At 34.4% G+C, this 11,383-nt stretch overlaps 1 protein-coding gene across 1 annotated transcript in view; it reads right to left on the reverse strand.

Moving 5' to 3' along the window:
- The window catches only part of LOC130054058 (uncharacterized), a 1,204,346-nt gene that overhangs the window by 41,524 nt on the left and 1,151,439 nt on the right, over window positions 1-11,383 (reverse strand). The gene's annotated exons all lie outside the window — the stretch shown is intronic.

Genomic DNA, 11,383 nt, shown 5'->3' on the forward strand with positions numbered 1-11,383 from the left:
TGGTGGAAAGGGGTGGGGGATAATTTGATAACATACATGTAATACGTTATGTTTTAAAGCTGTATGACCCGATGTTCATGTATTATTTTTGTACATAATTACTTTAAAGCAGATTAATTACTTTATAAAGTTATTAACTTTTCCTTAATTACATGCTTGAAAACATCTGCATGTAAAAGAAAACAGTGCGAATATTATTTAGAAAGTAAATATAGTGGCTACATATATAAATCATCCCATAACAGACGTCTATAAATAGACCCACGCGCGTCAGGGGAATCCCAACATGATGTATTAACTCATACGCAACTGTCTAGTTTTAAGGCTGAAAGAGCGTAAAACAAAAAAATACTAAGAGGTATTTGATATTTTTATTTCTATTAAACTTATGGTACGGCACTGTTTATATAACAAAATACACAGATAAGACATGATCTGAAAGTTTGAACTGGTCACGTGACTGTCACTTGAAATGGCAGAGTGACTTGGTTATTTGTAAACATCGATTTAAAATCAAATTATTTGGGTTAAAACAGTTGAAATAATTTATGATATGTCGTACAGTCTCATAACTGCACACGTGCAATGATTTAATAGCGTTTTTACGAGATGGAAAAAAAAATATTGAATTCGGACTATACAGCTTTAAGGTTCGTACAACTCTATTGATTGTTTACTGGGAATATTTATTATTATTTTAAAAACAAACCTTCTCCATCCGCATTGAATTTTTCTATCCTCTCTCCCTAAACCAGTTTCAAATTGTATAAACACAGTTTTGTGTATAGAAAAATATTAGTTTATACTAAATTCAAGAATGTGGCTTTGATTTAAGACTTACAATAACTTCCTTGAGATAAAGAGAAACGTATTGCATGAAAATGATTTTTATTCCAATTTTTAGCTCTTTTGAACCGAAGGCTCAAAGAGCTAATCATATGGTCATGTGTCTGGCGTGCGGTGTGCGTCAACTTTTTGGGAAAAGGGCTTTATCTCAAGAACCCCTTGGCCAATTTTTGTTAAATTTGTCACAGGGTATCCTTGGCCCAAGGGCTTTCATTTGTACTAAAACTAGGGTTGTGACCTTTTAAGAAGGGGAGATAATTAGGAAAATGCAAACAAAAGTAATGGTTGCTAAAAAATATTCTCAAGAACCACAGGGCAAATTATCACCAAACTTATACATAAGGATGAGGATAGGTTGTAGATATAAAAATTGTTCAAGGCATCATCCTGGGGTAAAGGGTGTGGTCTCAAGGTCACTTCAAAGTTGACCTTAAATTTTGTTTTGTTAAAACTTTGATATTTTGCTTAATATAAGGACTAGGATCATCAAATTTTGTCAGTTGATGCATCTTAGGACTTAACACCATGTCTCAAAAGTAGGTCATGGTGACCTACTTTTTGAATTTCGCAGGTAATTATTATTAAATGGATTTTTATGCATATCTTGGACACTTTTGAGCCTTTGATCATCAAAAGTTGTCAGTTGATGGATCATGGGACCTTGAACTGCATCATGTGAAAAGTATTTCACCATGACCTACTCTCTGAATTGTATGGCTAATCATTTATGAATACATTTTAGGTTGTTATTTCAGATACTGAGAGGTTTAGAATCATCAAACCTTGTAAATTGATGCGACTAGAGGCCTCAAAACATATTTTCAAAAAAGTAGGTCACAGTGACCTACTTTTTGAATTTTGCAGACATTCAAATTTCACATTTTCAATTTTAGATGCATATTTTGGACACTATGAAAGCTAGGATCATCAATTGTCAGTTGATGCATCTTGAGTCTTCATAGTTTGTTGACCAAAAGGTATGTCACTGTGACCTACTTTTGGAATTTGAAATTTATATCTGAATATTTCAGATACTATTTGACTTCAAATATCAAACTTTGTCAGTTGATGTATCTTGAGTCTTTGGAGTGTGTCGACCAAAAAGTAGGTCACTGTGGCCTTCTTTTGGAATTTGACAGCTATATTTGAATACTATTTGACTTGTCAGTTGATGTATCTTGAGTCCTCCGTGTGTCAACCAAAAGTAGGTCACCGTAACCTACTTTTGGACAGTTTCATTTAAATTTTCAGGTACTATTTGACTTAACATCATCAAACTTTGTTAATTGATGAATCTTGGTTAGTGAGAATTTTTGCCTCTTCTACAATGTATCAGAAGAGCGATTCTAGGCCCATGGGCCTCTTGTTTATTTAGGTTAGATGGATCGATGCCATTGAGACCAATCTCCTGAAATATTCCCGGACACCGTGATACCCACGCCATGACATACAGTTCCTGTAAGTGCTGACTTACTATCAAAGCAGTGACTTGTGTAACACAGAATGGTGCAATCACTTATTTTTCAACTTTGAATACAGGATCAACATGTGCTCCACAGCAGAGTTCCTGCAAAACCCACGTCTGGAATTAAGCACTCGTTGTTGTTGTTTTTAATTTTGATATAATTTTCTTCATTTATTATTTTTTGCAAATCCTTTATGAATGAAATAAAACGTGTGTGTCAAATAGTTTAGTATAAATAAAAATGCACTACTGATTGTTATTAATTGTTTTATTAAGTATATGTTATCATACATGTTGATTTTGAATCCATCCAGAAATGAAAGTATTGAAAGTATAATTCTGCTAATGGTATGTGTCCATTCAGAGTTCTTTACGATCCCAGATAATTCTGCAGTCAGCTGTTCTCCAAATAATCAAGTTGCAGCAATAAAGTTCTATCGCTTCGCAATGTTCTTTGTCCACTAAGAGTCTTTTATGATCCGGATAATTTGCATGCAGTCGACTGTAGTTCAAACAATCAAAACACAATAATTCATATTGCACAAAAGCTGGCCCTGTATCAGGTGATAGTAAGGATGGCTGGACTTGAGGGAGAAAATACTCTTCCCGAATTCTAAATGTAAGAAAAAGTTTATATATAATGTACAGTGAAGCCTATAAAAAGAGAATCCACAATAAATAGGCGTCACTTATACAAAAGATACACAATTCTACAAATTCTCTACCACATTATTGGAAAGAGCAACCACTGAAATTACTCTCCGGCATTTGCCTCCTTATATCTTTAGACAAGAAGTGCACCCCCCCCCCCACCTCCCTTCCCTGTAATTTCTTGCTAAATATTTACAAACATAATCAAGTTATCTTAATATTACTAATTTCTCCAAATTGCATAAACAATGATAAAAACTAGTGAAGTAAAGGGCATTAATATAACCATAACACCCCCCCCCCCCCCCCGCCCTCAAATTTAGCCACATCACAAAATTATCTACTTGAGTTACATTGTACATTTGTATGTCTAATTATTAACAATAATAGGCCTAGTTGTTTGAATTAAAAGAGAAGTAAGTTGAATTAAAAGTATAAATGAATTGCGTAATTATCGAATAATCATTCATGAAGTTGAAGATGAAGGTATACTTGCAGTTACATGGTTGTTCTCCATCGACACTTGAACCACTGCATTGACAATATACGTCAACTTGTTAAACAGGAACATTAATAAATGGTTGTGGTACACAGCGTTCTCTGATTTATGCATAAGCGTTGGTTTTTCGGACGTGTAGCTGGCCCAATTCTATACTCGTATTTGTTTGTCACCGGAAACGCTTCACGGGAAGTGACGAGAAACGAGACTTACAGCCCCTATTGACAAACTAGATCGTTATTTCTAAAGATTATTAAATCAAAATACGTAATCTATAATCAATTTATAATATTTAAAATATATTACAGTGCACATATGATATACATGTATTATATTGATAAAATGACAACAGTTAGAACTGCTTCTAGTGACGTTAAGAATGGCATTGGAAGTGACAATGAATATTCACTTTTCCGATGAATTGGTATAATAAAATCGAGAAAAACTGTTTCTTAATACAGGAACCCTTGAAAACGTTTTTTTTTTTTCAAAAATCAAAATCATCTATTTTCAAGCACATATTTGATAGCTGGTGAGTTGAACCTTACGGAAGTGTATAAGGGCCACACTATTTTTAGTCCCCTACCGACGAAGTCGAAGGGACTTTAGGTTTGCGTTCCGTCCGTCTGTCCGTCAGTTAAGTTTTCCACACTTTTTCTCTGTTCTTGCGGATATTTATTTGATATTTGGTACATTGCTTTGCCATAACAAGTTACAGAACAGTTCGAATTTCGTCTCGGTCCGTTGATTTTTCATTAAGTTATGGCCCTTGGACTTAGAAAAATAGCATGGATTGTTAGTTTACATCCAAGTTTCTTATTTCTGTAGATAAGAGTACTACACTCATTAAAACTTCTAGCATAGTAATACAACAATGTAGCTAAATTATTCATGATCACCAATATTTCACAGTTTATTGACTTAGTTAAAGACCTAAACCTAATTACATGTATAAATGTCTTTTTTCCCGGTCTAGTCTCTACTTGAATAGCAGTTAATTTCCAACCACTCCTATCCTGGTTCCCCAATTTTCCCTTTTACTATAACCTACATACTGAGATGTGAATATTGTTGTGGTACAGTAATTTTTGCAACGGGTAGGGGACTATGTGTCACCATGCAAAACTTTCAGAAAGCTTGTTTTTCTCTAATAATATTGGCTTTTCCGTCTTTAATGGAAGAAAAGAGACTTAACTTGGAAAAGTCAACTTAAAAGTTGGAAAAGCCAAACGTAAAGTTAAAGTCTTAAAGCTGTATGGTCCGAATTACAATTATAATTTTTTTCCCCATCTCGTAAATACGCTATTAAATCATCGCACGTATGTGGTTATGAGGCTGTATGGCATGTCATACATTATTTCACCTGTTTTAACCAAAATTATTTGATTTTAAATCGATATTTACAAACAACCGCGTCACTCTGCCATTTCAAGTGACAGTCACGCGACCAGTTCAAACTTTCAGATCATTGGTAGTCTTATCTGTGTAAAGCTGTGTATTTTGTTACAACAGTATCGTGCCATAAGTTTAATGGGAATAAAAATATGAAATACCTCTTAGTAATTCGTTGTTTTACGCTCTTTCAGTCTTAAAACTAGACAGTTGCGTATGAGTTAATACATCATCTTGGGATTCCCTTGACGCGCGTGGGTCTATTTATAGACGTCTTACACTGTATAATTAATGGGATGATTTATATATGTACCACACTATATTTTCTTTCTAAATAATATTCTCATTGTTTTCTTTTACATGCAAATGTTTTCAAGCATGTAATTAAAGGCATAGGGTCTATCTTTTATCTAAAAAAAGACATCACAATATTTTGCAAGAAGAACTCCAAAAAACAAATTTGTAGTATTAATTATGAGTTATCTATAGCTGCAGCGCTTTAAATGGCCTACATTTTTGCAGTTACTCCCCTTACACCGGAAGTTGGGGACGCGCTTACGATTGCGGTCCTAAGTCTCACATAAAATAGTGTATAGTAAAGCTTACGTTACTAAATTCTATAGTAATACCAAGTTTTAACAGGTTGTAATATATCTATGACAAAAACAAGGTTTAATTTCTTCGATTTTATGGAGAAAACTTTTTAAAGTATGCACTTCGTCAAATTCTAGGGTTGATGAAGGGGGAGGAGGTGTTATAAATGTATTTGACGTTTATTTCTGTTCAAATTATGCAATTAATACCGAGAATTTCAATAGTAATCTGTTTTAAAAACAACAGATACCTAGAATTAAAAGCACAATGAAAGCATGTGATACAATGACAGGCACGTGGCATCGTTTATAGGGGGGGGGGGGGGGGTTGATTTGATCAATAATGCCTAAAATTTCTTGACAAGTAAATTTAAAAAAAAAAAACAATCCAAAGCTCGAGAAGGAAGGCAGTAAGGGTTGATCTTTCAGTTTCATTCATTGGTTAAAATTTTCATCTCCATTATTCACGACAATGCTGTTTTTTTTTTTTTAAAGGGGGGGGGGGGGTATCCGAGTATATAGATCTATATCTGCACGTAAAAATAATGTAATAATAAGAGGAGGCAGGCCCATTGTTGCTACAAGCCTGATGATTGTTTTTGTGCTCATTTGAGTAATTGAAGTGCAAGAAGAGGTGTAAGTTGATGTACACAAAATCTAACTTTCAAAAGATTGAATCACACGCCAAAAAAAAAAAAAATTTAACTAAAAGGTTACACTAGAGATACCAATTCAAGACAATTAAAATGCATTATTTATTGGCACCTAGTGTACATTTAGCAACAAGTAGTTTTGTTCAGTGCGAAACGATAAATTGATAATGTACATGTATACGTTGGTTTTACATGTGTTTTAGGCATATCGTATTGCATGGGGTTTGGGAGGGGGGGGGGGAGGGGGGAGTGAGTGAGTGTGTATTTTAGTTGTCGAAAATATTGATAAAAATTAATAATGATGAAATGATGATATACTCAGGACATCGTGATTCTGATCTAAAGGAATCGAGGACTAGGTAATATTTACATACTTTATTACATCATGACTATACATTACTTGCTATAAAACCACACAAGGGACACATATAAATGTAATTAGTAAAATAATTTGTTCAGTTATACTATTTTTAAGTCATTACACTTAATTCTTAGAAAAATTCCTTAACTGGCAATTGATTGCAATCAAAAATTGTAAATTTTCTATTTATTCCTTATATGACACCGTCAACTGAGGACCGCAATTTGCTGCGCGCCCTCTGTAATCAGGGGGAACTAACTCGCATAGCGTTATGAAAAATGTAGGCCATTGAAGTCATTTTGACGTTTTAGCCCTTTATAAACATTTTGTCTGAAGGACAATATATTAAACTGGTACCCCACTGATTGGTGGCTACACACAAACATAAGAGATGCGAAGTCAACAGGGTACCAGTTTAGGCAAATGAGAACAGGGAATTATTTTTAAATTATTATCGTATCAAATGTGTTCGTAAACATTCTGAAGAACTATTAATGATTTTATAGTTATAATCTTAAATTTCGCCACCTTTTTGGAACATGCAAAATTTCACTAATATTTTAGACCCTATGCCTTTAAGGGAAAGTTAATAACTTTATAAAGTAATTAATCTGCTTTAAAGTAATTATGTACAAAAATAATACATGAACATCGGGTCATACAGCTTTAAGATTTAAGTTGGAAATTATCGGATTAAAGTTGGAAATGCCAAGACTAAAGTTGGAAAAGCTACATGTAACTTAAAGACGAAAAGGTGAAGATAACGAACAGTGACCAATCTCATAACTCCTATACGGAATACAAAATTAATAATTGTTAGGCTGTTTTTGGCACACTGGTTTTGACTACGAGGAACTCCGTTTACCTGATCAAGATATCGGGCTCACGGCGGTTGTGACCGGTCGACATGTATGCTTATTCCTCCTAGGAACCTGATCCCACCTCTGGTATATCCAAGGGTCCGTGTTTGCCCAACTCTCTACTTTGTATTGCTTATAGGCACAGGGGCTAAGCCCGTTTTGGGCCCGAACTCTGTGATACCATAAATATAGAAAGGGGTCTAACTCTGACACAGATAAAAAAAACTAACCACTCGCTTTAAATGCCTACAAATCTTAAACTAGGTAAGCTATGCGTAATTTGTCGTTTTCCTTGCATAGAATAATGTTTTAATGCCAAATTTCAAGTCACTGGTTCTTAAAATAACAAAGATATACGTCATCGTTCTCTCGATTTCACTTGTTTATTTTTACTAGGACATTTACCGGTCCAGGTCACGGAGTCGTTTCTCGCCTATGACAGCAGCGAAATTCAGACTAGTATGGAAGATTTCGGACCTGTCAATTAAAATTTCACATCAATTATACGCTACTTACTTCTCATATTTTAATAATGTTCTTCGTGTAGACGTTACACGACTTATTTTTCCTCAGCGGCATCAACTGTTGACAAGATCTGCCATTTTAATGAATACACTAAATACCCGATAGACTTAAAATCTCAAATACCTTAAAACTGATCAAAACATTATTCTTGTGATATTGCACTTAGAGAAGGAAATTGAACATTATTTCTTTGCTTTTTTAATTTTTTGTTTTTGTTTATTCTATTTCATTTAGATTATTATTACCCACCCACCCCACCCCACCCCACCCCCACCCCCACCCCCCTCTTTAAAGTTTTAGACATTTCGGGTATTTAGTGTATTCATTAAAATGGCAGATCTTGTCAACAGTTGATGCCGCTGAGGAAAAATATTAAAATATGAGGAAGTAAGTAGCGTATAATTGATGTGAAATTTTAATTGACAGGTCCGAAATCTTCCATACTAGTCTGAATTTCGCTGCTGTCATAGGCGAGAAACGACTCCGTGACCTGGACCGGTAAATGTCTTAGTAAAAATAAACAAGTGAAATCGAGAGAACGATGACGTATATCTTTGTTATTTTAAGAACCAAGTGACTTGAAATTTGGCATGCAAGTAGTAAAAACATTAATCTATGCAAGGAAAACGACAAATTACGCATAGCTTACGTAGTTTAAGATTTTTTAGGCATTTGAAGCGAGTGGTTGGGTTTTTTTTTATCTGTGTCAGAGTTAGACCCCTTTCTATATTTATGGTATCACAGAGTTCGGGCACAAAACGGGCTTAGCCCCTGTGCTGATAGGAATTATGAGATTGATCACTGTTCGTTGTCTTCACCTTTCATTGAAAAAATGATACATTGTAAATTTTCAAATACGCTCAGTTACTGCAATATAATTTTGATCCCATTGTCTTTTCATAGGCGAGAATAAAGTATAAAAAAAAAAATGTGGCAATTTACGTAAAGCTTGCTATGAACTACGCAAGATTTGTGTTTTATTCCATAATAAAACAGAATATTCTTGTCCCCGCCCTCCGCCAGAGAAAACAGGGACATAGCAGTACACTGACAGAGCTTTTTGTATTATAGAGTGGTCAAAATCGGTCTCCAATTAAAAATTGATATCATTAATTATTTCGGGGCACAATCTAGGGACCCTTGAGGCTTATACTTAACTTACAGATACCGTGTGTTATGATCCTGAACTGATGTCATTACGCAAGACCTGGTTCCATGATGAAAAGTGAAAATAACGAACAGTGATCAATCTCATAACTCCTATAAGCAATACAAAATAGATAGTTGAGCAAACTAAGAACAGAAACAGATTTGTATATACCCACAGAGGCTTCTCATCCGTTTTGTTCTCAATCTCTATATAAATATCTAACAAGAGATGACTCGAAAATAGGACACATATTGTAAACAAAGCTCCAAATCACCTTATTCCCAAGAGACAGATAGAATCCCCCTATATGAAAGGCATTAAACATCTCCTAAAAAGGTCCGAAGTAGCCCAATCCTTTCACATTTAATTTTTGATGAGTATTATTGTCGATTTTTTTTTTAAAATGTCTGCGTTGTCGATGACCACTGACAGAAAAAAATAATTCCTGCAATGACACGAATTTCCGGCTTTTGAAAATCCTCGGGAGTGTTCATTTATTTAGATTGAAAAACTCGGGGGGGGGGGGTGCAACTGACGCTAAATGGGATTTTTTTTCATGGTATGTAATGTTGTATTAAATCTTCATTGTAAACGCATAAAAAATTGGAAAACTGACACGGTCAGCAAGGGGCCCTCTGAGGGCTATTAGAGGAAAGTGACATCTGTATTTGAGATAGCAATATTTGGGGCTGGTATATATGTTAGAATTAATACATTGGAATGCAAATTTGTGAAAAAATAATCATGAAGCATATTTATGAGAGACTGATGCAATTTAAATTACTTCTGTTTGGCATCCACTCAAACACAACAGAGTGCAACTAAATCCCACTGTTATAGGGGATTCAAAATGGATAACTGGTACACAATGTGGTACATACTATTAAAAAAGGATTATAAATTTGACATATCGATGTCTAGGAAAAGGAAATTCTGACATCGAGGATCTAAGCGTTTTCAAATACATTTGATAGAAGTGTTCTACATTTTTAAAAATAGAATATGTATTTACATACATAGGTGAGCCAGTTTCCATTATTCCTAGCCGAAACATACCATGTCTGCGCTAAATAAAAATATATAAGCAAATATCAAAATACTTACGCAGAAAATGTGGACCTTACCGTCAACTAGCGCTGTGAAACAGGCCATTTCGAGATTTTCACCGACGAAAGTTCGGTAACAGCAATGAATAAGGTACACTCTTTTTGTATCTGTTTTGTGACTTTTTTTTATTAAAAAGAACATTTCTCTAAGGTGTAACGTGCAGTTAGTACATAATTCAATGATGCAGTTCCACTTTGCAACCGGATATCAGAAATCTAATTTCGTGTTCCGATCCTGATCGAGAGTTGTTGAGTGGGAATGACGTGTTAATTCAATATACATGTGACATCAAGCATTTTTTTAATAATCACATTAATATATACAAAGTGACATGACCCCAAATTATATTGTTGTCTTCCTCTTAATGTAAATTATTTCTGTACAAAATTTGAAAACTGTACAATGAAAACTGTTTGAGTTATCGTGTAACAACGAACGTGTTCATAATAACAAAGATAATGACAAACAGACACACAGGCTAAATGACATGAACCCAAAATCTATAGGCGTCTTCCTCTTACTATAAAATTTGAAAACTATACAATAAAAACTCCTTGAGTTATCGTGTCACAAAGAAAGTGTTGACGGACGGACAATGTGATTACTATAGGGCCCTAAAAATAAATGCAATGGCGAATAAATTCCATGAAGTTTCAAGTGCAAACCATTCTGCTTCTATCATTTACTAGTGATGTAAATTTGATATATTTTACTTTGATTATTTTTCAGCTGCAAACATTTATCAGAATTTAAATTATTCAAAATTCTTCAATCAGTTTGACAAATGCTGTCTGACGTGGGTCATAACAATTGTTACTAGGCCTTTTTTACATACTGATTTTAACTACGGATTATCCCATTTGCCTGATCAAAGTCGACAGGGGATGTTTACTTCTCCTAGACTAATTGTGTATTCTTTTCAGAAGTTATGAGATTGATCACTGTTCGTTATCTTGACCTTTTTAGTGAATACCCGAAGAAAGAAAGATGGGAATATATGCCCAGAACATCATTTCATTGTGTAAACAACAGAAAATTGAACGACAAGTAGAAAATCTAAAGACATTATGTTATATAAGTTTGAATGCGCAGCATCTTTGTGTAAGTTTTCGTTGTATGAAAGGTGAAGATAACGAACAGTGATCAATCTCATAACTCCTATAAACAATATAAATTGAAAGTTGGACAAACACTGACCCCTGTATATACCAGAGATGGGATCAGGTCAATTCAGGTGCCTGAAAGATGATAGTCACGTGGCTTATATAAATGTTGTTGTAT

The sequence above is a fragment of the Ostrea edulis genome, chromosome 1 (assembly GCF_947568905.1).
Source record: "Ostrea edulis chromosome 1, xbOstEdul1.1, whole genome shotgun sequence".
In the NCBI taxonomy this organism is placed as follows: Eukaryota; Metazoa; Mollusca; class Bivalvia; order Ostreida; family Ostreidae; genus Ostrea; species Ostrea edulis.